This window comes from Macrobrachium nipponense, chromosome 41, assembly GCF_015104395.2.
Source record: "Macrobrachium nipponense isolate FS-2020 chromosome 41, ASM1510439v2, whole genome shotgun sequence".
NCBI lineage: Eukaryota > Metazoa > Arthropoda > Malacostraca > Decapoda > Palaemonidae > Macrobrachium > Macrobrachium nipponense.
In genome coordinates, this window is record NC_061102.1 from 49949474 (window position 1) to 49967084 (window position 17611).

A 17611-nucleotide genomic window follows, 5' to 3' on the forward strand; every position below is an offset into this window, starting at 1 on the left:
CTACGATCAAACACAGCCTTGTTTCACCAACGAAAATTAAAATAAATAATTTTACTGTACATTTTAACAAGCATATTACTTATTTTTACATTTTCATTCTAATAAATAAATCACAAATATCCTATCCTAAAATTCCTTCATCTATAACTCAATGTGACGACACCGTTTTCAGACATTTTTAGACTCATCCATAGCCATTTCCTAGCGCCCCCCCCCCCTTCCCCCAAACAACTACAACAAAGTAGTTTGTAGGATTACTCCACGTGTAAGCGAAAAAAGGGACCCCTCAAAAGGAATGGGATGCCTGAGGCAATAAATCCGAGTTGCAACATAATCTAAACATCGTATGTTAGAAGACATCTTTGACTTCAGTTGCTGCTCAAATGTCATCCTTTTTAATATCAATTTTGAGACAGTTGGAAAAACTACCATACGTAATCCACCTGAAGGAAATCAACACATCCTGGTATTGCTAATTGAACTGGGCGTAATCTGACATCCCAGCAGACATCTGTTATTCAGTGGTGATGATTAAATTAGGGACGTTGTGGAGGAAAAGGAGTATCAGTGACAATTATAGACTTACGATGAGTCACGAGTCTAATTATTTTATAAGCTGATCATCGTCATCATCATTGAATAACAGATGTCTTTGGGGATACCAGTTATATTTCTAGCCAAAAACACGTCTGTCGATCAGACACAGAATATTATAAAACAAAACATCAAAACAGAGTATTCACTGTGTTATGTCACAGACAGCAGACTAGCTTCCTTTCATTTTGCCAATAAACTTATAAGGATACATGGCCGTAATACTGCAAATTATAATTTATCAAAAGCCTCAGGACACCTTGAGGTCGAGAGTATAACACTCCCAAGATTTCTGCATCTAATTCCACAGAAATTTACAAAGGAATCTGCCAAGCAGCAAACTTTAAGAGGTGCTTCAGAAGCAATCATGTTATTGGATTACTTACTGCATTGTGAAACAACAACAATCTGTCTTCAAACGAAAAATAAATGAAATTCAGTAATACATTGGCTATTTTCATGCTGTTGACGTTTAGTTTTCTTAAAATAGTAAGTAATTACAAAATGCAGTGATGATACTGTCAAGACTAAGCGATGCTTAGGTTACACTACTAGGCTGCATAAAATGGGTAAAAGCTGATCAGATGAAAAGTTTCTATAAAAATAGGATGGAAAAAAGCCAGCGTACCATTATCTCTATTTTCCAAATTTTCGAGACATTGAGTCTCATCTTCAGGGCAATAAAATATACAAAGTATGCAAATAATAACACTCATCTTCAGGGCAGTAAAATATACAAAGTATGCAAATAATAACAAGACATAGTACTAATAAAATTTTCAATTTACAGCCCTGAAGATGAGACCCAATGTCTCGAAAATGTGGGAAATAAAGAGACAATTACGTTTGCTATTTTCCATCCTAGTTATACTGAATCTACGGCGTTCCAGATGCCGCAACCTTCCTGAAAAGTTTCTGGAATGTTAACCATCCATTCCCACGAATATCATTGGCTGCTCCAACTTAGCTTCAACCTACCACAGTTAACAAAATCCACACATCAGTTCATCTTAGATACTACGACTTATATTTATCTGGAAACTGTACATGCATTCCGCTGATAAGTTACCTCACAAAAAGTAAACTAACTAATATATTTTTCCTTCTTTTGAGTTATGAAGTTTGTAAACAAAGATTCCAGATTTCTGTCATGGGATGAACCAAACAAGTCCCTCATGCAGTGTTCTCTTTGTTAAAACATTGAACCAAAGTTTCGGATAAAAAATTTCCTTCAGAACTTTAGCCTTGAGGATACGGAAGGGTACGGAATATCTTAAATTTTGTCTTAGAATAACAGACGCCACAGTTCATCCTAATCAAATACGAATATGCTTCTATTTTATTTGTGAACAATATGAAGGCGAATACCCTTTGCAATACACACACTCATATACAAATACATACATACAAACATACATAAGATATCGATATGTCAACAGGAAGAAATATACATACAGAAAATATTTCAGCATTAAACTGTTTCCTCTGTAAGGAGTGGCTTCTGTTATATATATATCTATATATATATATATATATATATATATATATTATATATATATATATATATATATATATATTGTTGTGTGTGTGCGTGTGTGTGACTTTAGCTTACCCTTACAAAATGGGGGCTCTTGAAACGTTGTTAAACGCATTTATATAAACCACACACACACAATATATATATATATATATATATATATATATATATATATATATATATATATATATAATATATATCCGTGCAATTCTGCCACTGAAGTCTCACTGTACTTCATCTTCCACAAACGTACACTCAGAGAGAGAGAGAGAGAGAGAGAGAGAGAGAACTCAAAAACAATAAAAGACATGACCTCCATCCCGCACCACTTTTAAACTGTTACCAAATTGATCATTGGGCTCTAAAAGCTCCAACGATAAGGCTTAAGTGCAGCCAAGTAAGCCCCGGGCCAGAAAAGGAGGAGGAGGAGGAGGAGGAGGAGGAGGAGGAGGACTAAAGCCAGAAGAGAAGAAAGTGTGAAAAGGTTGATTTTGGGGATGATTCGAAAATAATACCGTTCTTTCTTTAGGTGGAAATAATTCTTTTTACATAATAAAGGAAAATAAGAAAAGTAGGAAACCGAAACGGAGAAAATAGAGAACAGTAAAGATAAATAAGTGAGGTAAAGAAGAAATACAAAATTCAGGTACGCAATCAAATACGACATATGAATAATCAAATATATTAAACAAATTTCCTTATTTACACGAAATATTAATTAATGACTTACAGCAAAATGAGGCCTCGGCAAGATCTTAAAAATGAGAAGACAGAGGTAAAACATGGCAACCTGTTCATGTCGTATAAAGAAAATGATTCGGTGTTTATTAAAAAAAAAAAAAAAAAAAAAAATCAAAGTAGGTATTTTTCCAAGTCACACAAAATAAAAACGCAGAAGACAGACACGACAACCTTTTCGTAATATAAAAAAAATCAATCGGTGTTTAAAAAAATCAATGTAGCTATTTTTTAAGACATGGCAATCCTTTTTTGTTATATAGAAAAATCACTAGGATTATTAAAAAAATCAACGTAGGTATATTTACAAGACACAACAGATTAAAACATCAGAAAATCAACATCTGATGAGATTTGCAGGACATTATGCTTTTTAAAAGTACACCATTTATTACCAATCATTACCAGAAGATCCCCTTTCACTTCGATAGTGACTGAAATGCTTACTAGCGAAATGAAGGCACTATCAATTTCTTCCTCATGCAATGACGACCAAACACAAAGTAAATGAGAAATGTCACTTGTTTTTTAAAATGCCACTTATTTCGTTCTTGACTCGTCATCAGGCTCAAGGCGATGAAGGAAATAGAATTCTCCCTTTCTTTATTTGCCAACAGGACGCAGAACGAAGGAGCACTGATGGTCGCTTCCCAGTAGCATTCAAGATCATACGCAAACAATATTTTACTTGCGAAGAGCGGGTGGAGGGTAAAAAAAATATCCCGAATTCGTCTATCGTTCTATACCGCTCAATACGACTTTGAAAAGGAAATATCCCAACTATATTGTTAAGAAGATCATCGGAGATGACCCTTTTGTCCTGCTAACCATTAAAACACCTCCCATGCAATCAGAATTCACAACCGAATGAGCTCATCCACATGAATGGAAATAAACTGCCAAAGATAACTATTATCATATAAAGTAATAAACGAGAGGAGAAAATGCAGATGGTTACCATAAAATATAAAGAAAACAAAAGAAGTGTAATGTTCAGATCTGACATGTGTCTCCCTCTACCGGTAAGGAAAGGAAAACTCCACTGTGATGCTGTTGACCTAGATACTGAATTAGGTTACAGTCAGGGAGCTGGTCGACTGATGTTGATAGCAGCAAAGGTGGGTACTAGCAAATAAAAAAAATAAACAAATAAAAAACCAAGACACGGATATTTACTAACTTTTGATGCCTGCCCCTATATATATATTATATATATATATATATATATATATATTATATATATATATATATATATATATATATACTATATAATACACATATATATATATGCATATATAATAAACAAATATCTCTTCTGTCGCTCATCCTTTTCGTCTCTATTCGTATTTTCTGTCACTTCATAGTATAGTTACCCCTCCAAAACCTACTCTACTAGGTGTATTAACAGAAAACGGGAGAGAACTTGTCAGGCTTTTAAGCCTGACAAAATAGCAGAAGGAAGCAGCCTGACACTGCCATTTACCTTCGCTTGTCATACAACTCACTTTTACGCAGATATTTTCATTCTCGTGAAAAAGGCTCTCTTATTCCTCTTAAATATTTATTTTTACCGGTTTTTCCTTTCCTACATAATCTAATTTATAGATCACTGATGCTTTTCGTTTGTTTCACCACTGAGATTGGTGTCTGAGATTGACCGTATGGTAATACTTTATTTTTTTTTTTAATATAATACCAAAGTATAAAAGGTCCGAGTTTTCTGATTTACTTTTTTTTTTCCTTTTCACTAAATCAATTTTTTTTCAGTCGGGTATCATGGCAAGAGGTGAAATATACACCTTTAAACTACAAACAAGCCGACACAGATGCAAGACGTGAGTTATTTGGCCACTGATTTCACATTCAATCATCTAAACCTGACGTTTCCAGAACTCAAACACGATATTACAATGTCTTCAAACAAGTTTAGGTTTTCCTGTAGTACATTTAGAACTGACACTTCAAAGTCGAAACAGACACGGGCGAGAGAGACTTGGTCGGCTTCTTCCCAACTCATCTAAACTTTGTATTTTCACAAGGCAAGGATGTTTGCGGTAGTTAGGAACACCCTACTTACGTAGATTTATAGTTCGCCAGAGTTCTGCGTGAAGCCCATGCCCATCCGGGAACGCTTAAGATACGCAAATAATACCATTTCGATCTTTAACAAAAAGCTTCTGTTATAGTGAGACGAATCTTGAAGGCCACATAAACCAACACAAATTCCGCCTAACGTTCTTCTCTAACATAAATTATCCTTAAATCAATAAACTGAGACAAGAGAGCTGAGAAGCATCGTCAATTAGTAACTTGGAATCTTGTAACTGGTTGATTTTCAAGATGAGTTTTTAGTGAAATTATGCTTAAAGTTGTTTGTTTGTATGTTTGCATGGTGTTTTTACGCTGCATGGAACCAGTGATGATTCAGCAACGGGACAAAGGCTTTACGTGACTTCCGAACCACGTCGAGAGTGAACTTCTATCACCAGAAATACATATCTCTCACTCCTCAATGGAATGTCCGAGAATCGAACTCGCAGCCACCGAGGTGGCACGACACCACCATACCGACCACACCACTGAGGAGCATGCTTAATGTTGTGTTCAGCCAAATTCCTGCCCCCTTTTAATATACCAACAACAACAAACCAAGCTGTTTATCCAAGGAGACATTCTATTGTTATTTCTCAAAATGACCATCAATCAGCTATCATGGATATTTTGCGAAAATCTAAGCTTTCGTTAAATGTCTGCACGAATTCTATGCAAATTTAAAGAGCACAACCAAGAACAAAATTGAAACCCTCTGACAAAATAAATTTTGGGAGCGTTGAACCTATACCAAAATTGTTTTCGAGGACACCGAAGTGTTAGGAACATGTAAGGTACCATTCCTAAATTGTCAGGCTCCGAAAGAAGAAGAAAAAGATTTTTTTTTAATTTTTTTTTTTTTACGGAAACAGTTCGAAAATCCCGTTCCTGATGAATGTATAAACATCAGCTTCCCACCCGAAAGTGACCCTCAAAATCGTTATGAGGGCGGAACCGCGGACGGAAACCAAGCCATGCCCCCCCCCCCCCCCCCCTATATAACCCCCGGGTGCAATTAATTAAGCCATCCATCATGTCCACAGCCATTGACCACCGAGTCTCTAAGGCTTCCTTTAGGGAAAGGGCATTCTACCTTGCCTTGACGCTGGCATGGGGGGAAGGGGGGAATAGTGCTAACAGGCGACTTGTTTTCTCTCTCTCTCTCTCTCTCTCTCTCTCTCTCTCTCTCTCTCTCTCTCTCTCTCTCTCTCTCTCTCTCTACAACACATCCCATTGTGGGAACTTCTTTACATACAAGATATGTAACACATGGCATAAACTGCAGCCAGAAGTTGTAAACAGCAACAGTGTTGAAGAGTTTAAAAGAAAGCTAGACAAAATCATTAGGACGCTGTGAACGCACAGTAAAACCTTCTCACTGAGATAAGTGAGCACACGACATCCTAATCCTTGTAACCCCTCGTAACTCCCTCTCTCTCTCTCTCAAACGGCAAGAGAGAGAGAGAGAGAGAGAGAGAGAGAGAGAGAGAGAGAGAGACAATACATACATATTTCCCTCTCCTCAACCACACAACCATACACCTAAGTGTCTAGTTAATCCAACACATATATTGCCTTACATAGGCTTGCTTTTCGCCTCCTATTAGATTTGTCAAAGAAGCATTTTTGAACGATCCCTTCAAGCTGAACTCTACGGCTCATAAAATTTCAAATTTTCAGCTCCATAAATCGGATTGGAACTGTCTCAGGAAACCTACAAGAGCGTCTTAGTTCCGCATGAAATCAGGAATTTCAGATATATCTTTGTTTCTAGTCTTCAATTTCTATTTCTTTAAATATCAACTGCTGGTGATTTTGTTCTTGTTACTGTAAGACATTCAGTGGGATACTTATGAAAAAATAAATATTTAACTTGAGTTATTGAAATTGGTAGAGCATAATATCCCAAGTTTAAGTTTATCCAGTAAATTGAAATCAGCACTGAAAACACTACTAACTTTTGAGAGAGAGAGAGAGAGAGAGAGAGAGAGAGAGAGAGAGAGAGAGAGAGAGAGAGAAACTTAAAAACCTTTTTACATATCTGAATGAATTTTAGATATTGTTATTCATTAACTGCCTATCCAATTATTTTATATATTACCAAAATATTTCACTGCTACACATATAAATCATTAAATGACAAAGCCCTTATAACTTTACAGAACCAGTGACAGCCTGCAGTGCAGGGAAGATCCGGTATATTTCCGTAACATTGTAGTCACAGTAGTATACTGTGCCATTCAACCATTATTATATATATAATATATATATATTATAATATATATATATTCTATATATATATATATATAGTATATATATATATATATAGTATATATATGTATATATATATAGATATATATATAATATATATAGTGTACTATATTATATATATATATATGTAATATATATATGTACATATAATATATATGATATATATATATATATATATATATATAATATATATATTAATATATTATATAATATCCTTTAACGGTAATATGATCTACTATATACTATGACGTAAAATAATAAAATAATAATAATAATAATAATAATAAATAATAAAATAATAAATAATAATAATAATAATAATAATAATAATAATAATAACAAACTGTCGACTGGAAAATGTTCCACAGAGAGAGAGAGAGAGAGAGAGAGAGAGAGAGAGAGAGAGAGGAGAGAAATACCCATATTCCGCCAATATACTCTAAAAATGTACATCACTAATGTTTTTGCAATGGCCAAGAATTTTTGAAAGCGATTTGATTGATCAATAGGTATTACGACCAACAACGCCAAAGGAAAAAAATGAATCTGGCGTTAACTTTGGGAAGTCTGGACGAAAATACAATTCTTCAATATACTTAAGTGCTCTACGATCCATTCTGGGAAATCTGGAGAGAGCCAGTTTCCAGGAAAAAATACGAAACGTCAAAATAACAACAAAAACCTGGAAGCTTTACGTATGAAAACTTGACACCGACTAGAGTCAATCTATTGACGACTCATGATATTACAGTAAAACATAAAGAGGGGGGGGGGGTTTAGAGAAAGATGGGGCGAGGTGAATATAAATTTTGATGAACAAGAAATAACAATTAACAGGTTAGCTATTCTGAATAAGGAAAGCACCACACACATAAGTGATAACAAAAATGCAGATAGAGGAAGTGATGAGAGGATTAGCTACCACGACCAAACATATTCAATGGGCAGGCTCTAACATCTACTATGGTGATTAGACTAGTAAAACAGATATAATGAATTTGACGCTGAACTTTATAATAATCTTGGCGGAAATAAAAAAAATTCATTATACAATGAGGAATGAGCAGATTAACAATTCATTGCTTTTAAATCAGACAGTTGCAGTTTGGTTGCAAAGGTACAATGAAAACCCAGAGTGACTGCTTGAAGGTACAATTAAGTCTGCTTCCAGTGAAAAAAAATAAAAATAAAAGTAACATGACGCGGCTGAAAAATCGGCCAATAATAACTGAAAAGAAACATTATATACAAAATACCAAATGCCACTCCGGGGTATAGTTTTAGTGGGTATAAAGAAATACGTGATTAAATAAATAAAAATAAATAAATAATGAGAGAAATAAAATCCCGATTAAAAAAAAAAAAAAAAAAAAAAAAAAATATATAATATATATATATATATATATATATATATATATATATATATATATATTATATATATGTATATATATATATATATATATGTATATATATATGATATATATATATATATATATATATATATATATATATATATATAATATGATATATATCTCTCTCTCTCTCAAGCAGTCTACCCAAGAAAACAGCGAAAGGAGCAATGTGGTTTGCAGCTCTTCTTCCCCTCCAAATCTATTATACGATGAATTGCATCGCGATGATCGGTCTCACTTTAATCCCTCGTTGTCTAATTTATCCTACTGATAGATATTGATAAGTGTAAAGCTGTTCACTGACTCTGCATCGTCAGCCATTGGAGGTAAATGTGAACAAAAGACTTCCTGAATGAATTCCATTTTCTCGTTTTAGATTTTACCTACTTGTATTCTTCGTTGGATAATGCCTTTAATTGGCACAGATAATTGCAAGCAGTTGGCTAGATATGCGTACAATTTATATTTTATACATGCCCTTTTCATATCTTCTGTTCCATTCGCATGGAACGACATAAAACAAATTTAACGATGTCGTATTTTCGATCACAGAAAATGTTGCATGGCTTACTGCTGTTTACGTAAGCATACAAAGTTAACGAGATGTAAGCCGCTTTAACCAATTTATCAATTGCTGATTCCTCTTCGTCAAGTTCTTTCAGTGGGAACACCGGGCATCCATTGTGACAGAGAGAGAGAGAGAGAGAGAGAGAGAGAGAGAGAGAGAGAGAGAGAGAGAGGAAGCTCCCAGAGGAAAAGGGTACTGGCCCCATTACCAACTTGCATTGCCTATCTATTCAAAACCTGGGCAAACTTCAAAAATTGACCCTCGAATATCGCGAAATATGATTTCTGTGATTTTTCATTTGTCGAGTAAAAGGTTCTGCAACAATACTCCTACGTAAAGATATCGGGATTATGTGGAAATAAATCTATTAAAAATAACGAGGAGAAAATACTGACGGGTTTCCGTATTTCGTAACCGAAAATAAATTTCTGCTTAAATACACACCCTTCTATCCATTTGGAATCTTTTGCTCAAATGAAGAATAAGGGAGACATTTTCAGTACCCAAAATCCGCCACTTTTTTTTGTTTTTTCAAAAGTAAAAAGGGTAACCAAAGAAAGCCCAGTCAAACCTTCCTCAAAAACAACACCGATGTACTTTCTGTTCATTCTGTTCCATACTTTCATTCATTTACTTTTACGTTAGGGAAATACAATAAAAAAAAAAAAAGTGCTCCAGCTTTGTGATCAAGCGTTTACTGAACTAAGATGTAAAACACTTCTTGATTTACCGAATTATTTTAAGATATAAAACATTTCTTTAAAAATTTATCCTTCGCTACAAATGCACAACTGTTCGCTTATATATATTATATATATATATATATATATATATATATATATATCGTATATATATATATATATATATATATATATATATATATATATATCTATATATATATATATATATATATAAGCGAACAGTTGTGCATTTGTAGCAAAGGATAAATTTTTAAAGAAATGTATTATATCTTAAAATAATTCGGTAAATCAAGAAGTGTTTTACATCTTAGTTCAGTAAACGCTTGATCACAAGCTGGAGCACTTTTTTTTTATTGTATTTCCTAAGTAAAAGTAAATGAATGAAAGTATAGAACAGAATGAATAGAAAGTACACCGGTGTTGTTTTGAGGAAGGTTCTTTTTTACGTTAAAAAAAAAAAAAAAAAAAAAAAAAAAGTGGCGGATATTGGATACTGAAAATATCTCCAGTTCTTCATTTGAGCAACAGATTCCAAATGGATAGGATTGTGTGTATTAGAGCGTAAATTTCTTTTCGGTTACGAAATACGGAAACCCGTCAGTATTTTCTCCTCGTTATTTTTAATAGATTTATTTCCACATAATCCCGATACCTTTACGTAGGAGTATTGTTGCAGAACCTTTTACTCGACAAATGAAAAATCACAGAAATCATATATCGCGATATTCGAGGGTCAATTTGAAGTTTGCCCAGGTTTTGAATAGATAGGCTATGCAAGTTGGTAATGGGGCCAGTAACCTTTTCCTCTGGGAGCTTCCTCTCTCTCTCTCTCTCTCCTCTCTCTCTCTCTCTCTCTCTCTCTCTCTCTCTGTCACAATGGATGCCCGGTGTTTTCCCTTCCACTGAAAGAACTTGACGAAGAGGAATCAGCAATTGATAAATTGGTTAAAGCGGCTTACATCTCGTTAACTTTGTATGCTTACGTAAACAGCAGTAAGCCATGAAACATTTTCTGTGTGATCGAAAATACACATCGTTAAATTTGTTATATAATATATATATATATATATATATATATATATATATATATATATATATATAATATATATATATATATATATTATTTTTTTCTTAAATTAATCTGGTGGACGTATTTCAGATTATAATTTTTTAATGTACAAGGTTGAACTCTTGCAATATAGGGGATATGAAATTCTCGTTCTACACATCACAATAACGATGAAATAAGGAGAGAGAGAGAGAGAGAGAGAGAGAGAGAGAGAGAAACTTCCTTTGATTGTGAGAGTACAGCGTTGCCTCGACTGTGGCATTGGGAATGACTATGGTCACCACCGATTAGAGAGAGAGAGAGAGAGAGAGAGAGAGAGAGAGAGAGAGAGAGAGAGAGAGAGAGAGAGAGAGACCCAATTTTGGAAAAAAAAAAAAAAAAGTTTCCGTACTGGGGATTGATGCTGTATTTTTACAATGTATTTTTACAAAATACAGGGCGAGTCAGTTGATAGACCCCATTTTCCTCCCATTCGGCGGTGGACGCGTGGCACACACAAAGATATATTGTGTCAACGCAGATTTTGGTTTCATACAGAACATTTAGTCAATTGAGCCCCCCACTGTAATTGCAAAATTCGCATACAGTATCTAACGGATACAGTATTATATCAAATTAGATACTTTCCATTTTGGTTTCACAAAACATTCAGTCGATTGAGCCTCCCACTGTAATTGCAATATTCGCATACTGTATCCAACAGATACAGTATTATATTAAATTAAAAACTTTCCATTTCTCTGCACTGGACTGTTTGTATAATTGAGTGAGCTTTGAGTGAGCTCATACTGATCGAAAAGAGGAAAGATAATGAGAGAAAATCAGCGGTAAATTCGTGGTTTTTCTGATAAGTGAATAAAACAATAATAAAAACTACCTATGAATAATAGTGAACGTTTCGTGCTGTATTTCAAGATGTGAATAACAAATAATCAGTTTTGCTGCCCTCCACTTTTTTATTCAGGCATTGTCGACATTGTCTGAATTAGGGCGAAAGCTCTTGGTATCGGCCGTCTGCCTGTCTTTTTCCTGTGGTATTCGCTTATATAATGGAGTACCGTGCATCTACTTTGATTTATTAAGCATATATATATATATATATATATATATATATATATATATATATATATATATATATATATAATATATATATATATATATATATATATATATATATTATATATCGGAAATATTTATTTACAAGATTGTGAATATCCCCTCATATATATTTTGTCTGAATAAAAAAAAATATTATTGTGGATCCTTCTGCTGATATATATATATATCTATATATATATATATATATATATATATATATATATATATATATATATATGTGTTCTTGTGAGAGAACGATATATTGGTGTATAATCTCTAAAACCTTGAATATTGAAGGCAAACAAATGAAGCTCTTATTTTCATAATAGGTCTCAAACAAAGGTAAAAAAAAATATATAAAATTAAATAAATAAACAAAAATACTACTAAGCAACTTTTCACCAGGAATGAATCGAGCTTACTTCAGCATCTAAACACCCGTCATTATCATCATCATATTCATTACTGATAATAATGACGAGTCTCTCCTTCAGGGAACTGCGAGGCTGACGTGTGATATGTCACATTGGGCAAAAATGAAACAGGAGCCTGATGCTCTTCTGGATAAACTTTGTAATCGAGCGGCGCTGCTGTTTTCATATCCATAGGGCTTTTCCCCACTCTCCCCGCACCAATGGCAGTGATTACGTATTCCAATCTCGCCCCCAAAGCAGGTAATCTCACCTGGCTCTCTGTCTCCCGACTGGATAAATACGTAGTGGTGGCCTGGCACATCGCAGGTGAGGGGTTTAAGCCACCAGAGGGAAGGTTGCCTTTATAATCTCTTTCCAGATGAGATTCCCGCACTTCTTATTATGCATGCATATCTTGAATTGAAATGGATGTACAGAATTTAGGCCAAAAGCCAAGCACTGGCAACCACGAGGTCATTCAGCTCTGAAACTGAAATTGACGGTAAAGGTGTAAAACAGGAGGAAAACCTCAAAGCAGTTGCACTATGAATCAATTGCTAGGAGAGGGTGGAAAGTAAGATGAAGAAAGAGTATATGAAAGGAAGTACAGTAAAAGGAACGAAAGGGGTTGCAGCTAGGGGCCGAAGGCACGCTGCAAAGAACCTTAAGTAATGCCTACAGTGCACCGCACGAGGATATATTACAGCTGGAAAAAGTTACTTTTATTGCACACTGGCAGGATGGTCTCTGTACCCAGTGCATAAACCTGGTGAATGTGACAAATTAATAATAAAAATACTCTCTCTCTCTCTCTCTCTCTCTCTCTCTCTCTCTCTCTCTCTCTCTCTCTCTCTCTTGTGAAGGCTAATGACTACATTAACTGTTTAGATATTAAACCGTGTTTACAAAAATAGTTTATTCTGCAAATCTAACGTATGACAGGTTAAATGAAAAACTATGCATGGTAACAAAAAGATACTAAGTCACTCACCCAGCAAATGAAACAATTATAAAATAATAAAGTGTGGGACTAATTCCTATCTCCACTCCCAAAATCACCATACAGTCTCCACTGTAAGACAATGTCTTTAATCACCAGTTCATTCAAGTGGCCAAATTTTTTAGTGGCCTTATCCACTGAGAGATGTGTTTACACATGACACACACGGCTATTCATAAAACATGTGAAGAGAGAAAAAGTCTCCCATTAGCACTTCGTCTGTCATACTCCACAAAACCGTAAAGCAAATGATAAAGAAATGTCAAAGAAATGATAAGCCACCAAAATGACAGGTCGCTACAATTTCAATCTTTGTTCATCTCTTTCCAGTCCTTTCAATTTGGCTGCTTCAAAAATCACTGCTCACTACACAATTTCACAAACCCTTTCTACAAGACACAACCGTATTCTGGTTCTAACCAGAAAAGCTTCTAGGACATTCGACACAAATCGCTGATGGGCACCACTTAAGCCCACGTGCTGTTGACACGGTTATATCCAAAATGCCATTCGTTCAAATAACCTGTGCTCAGCTGTGCCTAGTTCCGCAAATGAACATGCATTCACTTATGCAATCAATGCTGCAAAAAGCTACACTGTCACGTAATGACAGACACAAATCTACAAGCCCAACGTCTACATAGTTTGTTACTTATCCAAACCCGAGTGCTGTAGTACTAAATGAATTAACGAAATGGCGTCGAGTGGAAGAAACAGAAGGACGTTTGAGCACAGGTTTCATAGAGCCTGTCGTTGAAACATAATCAGTATAGGAGTCAAATCTCTCCAGATGAGACACCAAAACTGTATTAAGATATAAAATTAACGCCTCAGCTTAAGAGTCGTATGACGGCTCAAAGGACTAGAACACATATATTACAATCAGAACTGTAATATAAATTTCAGGCCAAAAGCCAAGCGCTGCGACGTATGGGGTTATTCAGAGCTGAAGATAACGTTGAATCATTTGTTAGGAGAGGGTGGAAAGTAAGATGGAAAAAGGGAATATGAAAGGAGGTAAAGTCAAAGGATCGAAAGGGGTTTCAGCAAGGGCCTAAGACACGCTACTAAGAACCTTCAGTAATGCCTACAGTGCACCGTGGGAGGTGTTTCTGGCGGCACTAACCCCCTAAAGGGTAAAAGACATAAAATGGCAAAGGAGATATAAAAATCTCAATCAAGTTTCACAGTCAAAACGTGAATGGATGATACCAGTGAGCATAAACCGCATAATAATAAAACTGTAGGTGTCCAAACTTATACCAAAAACGAACGGAAGAAAGTAGCGATACTTTGGGTTAAATCCCATTTGAGTGAGAGTCGTTTCACTTGAGGTAGATAATTAAGGAATACCCGTCTCAATAAATCGAGATGAACAGTCAGTCAGAACTGGCCAAAGCCAAGCTGCTCTTTTTCTAAGTCTTTTCCTAAAACTCGAGTGATAAATCCAATTTTATGTTCGGTTTTATTACAAGGCGTTATCATGATTTCGAGGGTTCAAACCGACCTTGTTAAAAACGGAAGAGTCAGATATTTTTTTTTATTACCAATAATATCTTGTCGATTTGCGTACATTAACATTCAATAAAAATTCCCTAGACAACATCCAACTTCTATAATCTGCATTCCAATGAAAATATCAAAACAAAATCCACCCCTACTATATTATAATCGTGACCCTGATCCTCACAAGACGTTCGGTGAAGATTTAAGATAAAAACATAAGATTGTCAGTAATACTTTAGAATGCTCTTATCAGCTCCATGTTTAATTCAGCAACTAGCTTAATCCTTGAAAGCTATTGTTTACCTGAATACTAACAGCAAACGCAAATGCTTTAATACACTTTTAATCGCAGTTGTATTTTTTAAAAACTCGAGTTCTCTTTGTAACATAAATACATACATACATATATATATATATATGTATATATATATATATTATATATATATATATATATATATATATATATATATATATATATATATATATATATATATTTGTTCGTGCCCTTTGGCTTGAGAATGGAGTCGAGGTGAAAGTGAAATATCTTGCACTTTATTCTTTCACTTTCCTCGTGGACATATATTCACATCTTCAGTTCCAGGAATAGGAATTAATTTATTTATATATATATATATATATAATATATATATAATGCAAATAAATTCTTCTGTTAAAACAGGATACGTCTCAAGTATACAAGGTCCATTAAAATACTCTTGTTTGAAGACCAGGATTGATAGCTTTAGCTTTAAACCAGAGTGTTTTAAGAAAAAAATCTAACTTTAAAAGCACATATATGTAGTTACGTGATATATTTCATTTCCTCTTAGTATCAGTTGTACTCTGAATCTGTTGTGTCTAACAAATTAATACCAGACATCAAAAGGAGAATTGCGAACCGTTCCATGAACTCGTTCAATCTATTTTCTTCCTCTTCTAACAGACGCGATAAGATTTCACGACTGCACCTCGACAGCTGACCTCCACAAAAGTAGACTCTCAACATCACCAGTTGGTAGTCGACTGAATGTAGTTCACTTGAAGGAACATTATTGTCTACAGCGACTCTACTACACTAACCATAAAAGACGAAATAACCAAAATAGAAGAAAAGATATTGACAATGAAATAAAAAACATATCTGACTGCCTCTTTCATCTCTAACGATTCAGTCTGAACCTTCGTAATCACGATAACGCCTTGCAGTAAAACCGAGCGTAATTTGATTACTTTCTTGGCCCGGCAGTTACAGCCAGGGGCGGGGGGTTCCTTGACCTGCCTCCTGTCCCGAGAACCCATAGCCCGGCACCCCCCCCCCCCCTAACTCATAGTTGCTCATTGAATTCATTCAATTACGACTTTAAACCAAAAAGGAAAAGAATTACAGCAGCAATCCAATCGCGAGTTCTTGCTCATATCCTTAAATTCAGATCCAGTTCATTTCTGAACAGACGTTATATCCTTCGAATCTCCAAACTTGCAGTAAAATATTTGTTCAACGTAATAGTTGTGTTGATAATAAGCTTTCGTCGATTAACTGGATTGTCATCATCAGTTGCTGAAACGATTTGTTTGTGTGGTGTTTTTACGTTGCATGGAACCAGTGGTTATTCAGCAACGTGACCAACAGCTTTACGTGACTTACTTATATCACCAGAAATACACATCTCGGACCCCTCAATGGAATGCCCGAGAATCGTACTTGCGAGGCCACCGAGGTAGCAGGGGAAGACCATACCATTCACTCAACTGAGGCGCTAGTTAAAAAACGTGATTGGCTTTGAGACTAACCCCACTATGCAAGAGCACAAAGGCCTCTACACGGAGATGCGTAAGATTAAGAGTACTATACTTCCCGCTTAATTGGAATCTTAGTCCTCAGAGCTTAAGAGGGAATGAAAAGGCAAACCTTGGGAGGAGAGTCAGGTCTCTAGCAAATCCTGGACCTCCTTGAAAATCTTGAGAATGAATCTCCTTTTGAGAACCAAAGGGAAACATCGTCGCTGTAATCAGTACCTATAACCAAAACAGCGTCCATATTATCAAATTAGATTGTAATATCATTCTGTTGCTAAAATCGTGAGATCTGCATTACAGCCAGTAATACTTACTTCATGATATCAGGTGACTTAATTTTTAGTAGAAATGACTACAAGTATTGCATTGAAAAAGATGAAAATCGAGGACTAAAAAGACAAATGCATCTTGAAAATATGCGTCACTATATTTCTTACCCGTCAATTAAAAACCTAATTACAGACAAGTGCTAAAACCCTCACTATAGTAGATTCACAACAACCGTGCATCTGATGTCTAGGCCAGTCCCATACGATGCTCCTGATTGGCTGTTGATAAGCCAATGGCAGAGCTGGAAACTTTGTGTTTCTTGAGAGAGTTCACATAGGCAGGATGTATATTCCACCTCTCCTGAGGGATACCTTTGACAGACGTATCCCTCAGGAGAAGTGGGAACATACATCCTGCCTATGTTCCACCTCTCCTGAGGGATACTTTTGAAAGACGTATCCCTCAGGAGAAGTGGGAACATACATCCTGCCTATGTGAACTCTCTCGAGAGAGAGTTCCCAGCCCTGTGATTGGCTTATCAACAAC

At 35.3% G+C, this 17611-nt stretch overlaps 1 protein-coding gene and 1 long non-coding RNA gene across 5 annotated transcripts in view; one reads left to right on the forward strand and one right to left on the reverse strand.

Annotated features, from left to right (window-relative positions):
- LOC135212756 (uncharacterized) overlaps positions 1-17611 on the reverse strand; it is an 819431-nt gene that overhangs the window by 327012 nt on the left and 474808 nt on the right. The gene's annotated exons all lie outside the window — the stretch shown is intronic.
- The window catches only part of LOC135212755 (mucin-4-like), a 620473-nt gene that overhangs the window by 260381 nt on the left and 342481 nt on the right, over positions 1-17611 (forward strand). The window lies entirely within an intron of this gene.